This window comes from Aythya fuligula, chromosome 3 (assembly GCF_009819795.1).
Source record: "Aythya fuligula isolate bAytFul2 chromosome 3, bAytFul2.pri, whole genome shotgun sequence".
Taxonomy (NCBI): domain Eukaryota; kingdom Metazoa; phylum Chordata; class Aves; order Anseriformes; family Anatidae; genus Aythya; species Aythya fuligula.
This window is the reverse complement of record NC_045561.1, coordinates 11,322,465-11,325,631: the sequence shown is the minus strand read 5'-3', so window position 1 is coordinate 11,325,631 and position 3,167 is coordinate 11,322,465.

The window sequence follows — 3,167 nt, the reverse complement described above, 5'->3', positions numbered from 1 at the left end:
AAGCACTGCTGTGACCTGAAAGTGGAGTTTATTAACTCCAGATTTTTTACAGCATGGCTGGCATGCCAACAACAGAGCCTGAGCACAATGAATCACTTGCAGCCCCACGCCAGGGGAAGGCATCTCCGAAGCTGTGCCAGCCCGAGGCACACACAGCCACGGTGCCAAGCGCCAGCTGCTGAGCAGCGGCGAGCTCTTGGTGGGGCTGCAGGCACCGCGCTCAGGGGCTGTCACTGATTGCCTGATTAGCACACCCACTGGGAATGGCAACTGGTTTGAGTGCAGGTGCCTTAAATAGTGGGCTTGAATGTTACTTGTAAGCCTAGAGGGCTCAGGGCTGGTTGGTCAGTCGACAGGGGAAAAGGAGGTGAGTTATAGGTCCTGCTCAGCTGGGGGGAGGCTTTAAGGAAAAGGGGGAATTGTCCCTGAAGAAGGAAGTTGGACAACAGCTGTTGCTGTCCCAACAACCACAACCCATTATCTGCTTTCAGGTGTCTAGAAATACCTTTTCCATCCCATTTATCTATGGGAGCAGCTAGAAAGGCTAGGGAAAGTTATCTCCTACTGCTGCTTGATGCTGTTACTCAGCTGGAAATAAACCTCCCTGGGCTGGTAGGGTTAGATGTGCATCTTTTTACCTGCATCCCCACAGCATCAGCTTTCCAGGGGGAAGTCTGAGCACCCCTGTGTGTCACTGGCACTGCAGCAGGCTCGCAGTCATTCTGCTGCTGGGGGGCTTGAAGCCCTTCTAGCTTTACTTGGAGAGGTTCCCTTTGTTTTATTTCGTGTCTGCTGGAAAGTTTTAGGAGGGAGTGGGATGCGGCAGTAACAGCTGGAAGGATGGGGAAAACAGCAGACAAGTTTCCAGGCAGCCCTCTTGCAGTGCTCCTCCTGTCTGAAATGATGTTCCTCATCCCCCACCTCTCCTGCAGCTGCTGTCACTGGAGGTCCTTGGCACGTGCAGGGGTTTGGGGAGGTAAATGAATTAGTCCTGACCTCCTTCTTCTCCCCCTGCTCCCTTTTCATTTTTAAACAGGGAAAGGCTTTGCCTGAGGGCTGAATTCAGGTCAAATCTGGAACTGGAACTCTGAAAGCAAACCTTCTCCCCCCAAAAATGGTGCTGCAAATTGGTCTTTCAGCCTTGTCTTCAGGTAAGAGATTAAAATTGTTTATCACTGAAAAAACTATGGTAGGAATGGAGTGAGTGTTTTGTCCTGTAGAAATTTTTCCTGAACTTCTTCCTTTTCATCTCTTTATAACTGCTCATTTTGAACCTTTCTGTTTCACTTGGAGTGTGAACTTTGCGTGGGGGCACTTTCCTGTTTGCCCCCACCCCACAAGCCCAGGGTGTTAGTTTTTGCTTGAGACCTTGTTGGTATTTCTGCTGAGCAAATACAGTTATCAAATGTATTCAGGACTTAAAATTCAAGTGAGAGCAGCTTGTGTGGGTGCAGGGATGTGCATAGCAGGGAGAGGCGGAATAAAAGTTCAATTATTTTCCTTCCTTTTGTGTTGCAGGACAAACCTTCCAAAAAATGAAGGCTTCGCCACATGTTTTCCATAACCGGCCAAATAAAATATTATGTTTTAAAGCATTCAAGGTCAGGGAAATAACTTGGGCTCTGGGCTCAGCATTTTTTTCCTCCTCACAATAGCTTCTGCTGAATGATAATCTTGAAAACTATGCATGTGGGGGGCCAGATCCTGACCCCCGTTGCATCTGCTCTGCGTTGCTGCTGAAAATGCAGAGCCAGCAGAAAGCCAGCTTAGCTGGAGATTGCCCTGACCCCATTTGTCAGCTGCGGTGCAGGACCCTGGGTGCCGTGGCAGGAGGAAGGGAATTTGCTGTGAGTTTTCGCGTGTTCGGGTACTTCTTGGGCGGGATTGTGGCTATCCCACTGCCAGCATCCCAAGGGCAGGGTGGTCCTGGCTGCTCCCACAGCAGGGCTCTGGTCAGCAGCAGCAGCCAAAGCTCTGTGTTTCAGTGACCCAGCCTTTTTGTGTAAAGACTCTGACTGGGTTGGCTTGTTACAGCTCTTATTTTTTCCTTTGTTTAAAACTGATTTCTTCTTTTAACAGTAACTCAGCCTTGGCTGATTTGTAAAATGTCTGCACCGAGTTCACCCCTGATCGTCCACCCCTGGAATTCCAGTTCTCCTGCTCTGTTTTCTCGCAAATTGACAATGCTCCGAGCTTTCCTCAGAGGTGAGGATCCTGAAACAGACCAGGGAGGAGATTTTGGTTTTCATTACAGTGTAATATTATAAAGCATACTTCCATCTTTTGTAACAATGGAGGAAAGATTGAAAACATGACCTGAATATGCTCCATAGGCTCAGTAACTGGAAAGCAATGAATAAAGAACCCCAAATTCATTGAGGTTTGTTTGTTTGGATTTTCTAAAACTAGCAACAGGATTTTGGAGGCCTCATTCGCACATTTATCCTTTGAATCCAGCGATGCTGGGATCCTGTTCAATGCTGTTCCAAATTGCTTCATGTTTTCCCTTGTCATTAGTCATGTAACCTGCCCAAGGTCTTCTGTTCCTAGCCCAAACCAATCTCTTTTGGTTTTCATTTACTGAGGCTTAGAGAGGTTTTCTGTGAGGGGAAGTTGCCTTCGAGGTTGCTTGGGTTACTTGTGCTCGTGTGACCCGATGGAGCCAGAATCAGTGCATCTCCCAGGTGTTTCCCAGGAGAGAAGGTCTGTCCGGACTGCTGCAGGATACGAATGACTTCTTTGATGCACCCTTCCAAAACTGGGTGATAAATAGCCACATTTTGTAAAATACCAGCCTGGTCTGAGGACTGCTGATGTGGAGAAGCTCCTTGCCATGCTGGCAGGGCTTCCAGCAGCTCACCTCTTTCCTCGCTTCTGGTCATTCCCACTGCTGCCTCTGCTTCTGTATCTGCTGCTTAAAGTAAGGACTCATCACAGGTCTGAGCTCATCGATCACCCCCACGCTGTGCTTGCCTAATTTACCTTTATGGTGTCTTCCCCCTCTGTCTCTTTTCACAGTCCCCATCTCAGTTCTCAGCATCTGGGCTTCAGTTTTGTTTAAGCTTGGAACTGATAAAGCAAGGGGCAATTTGGAAAGGCAAAGCCTACATCACAGGCAAAGTCTGTGTAGGGTGTATTTAACATTACGCTATTTGGCCAGAGAACTG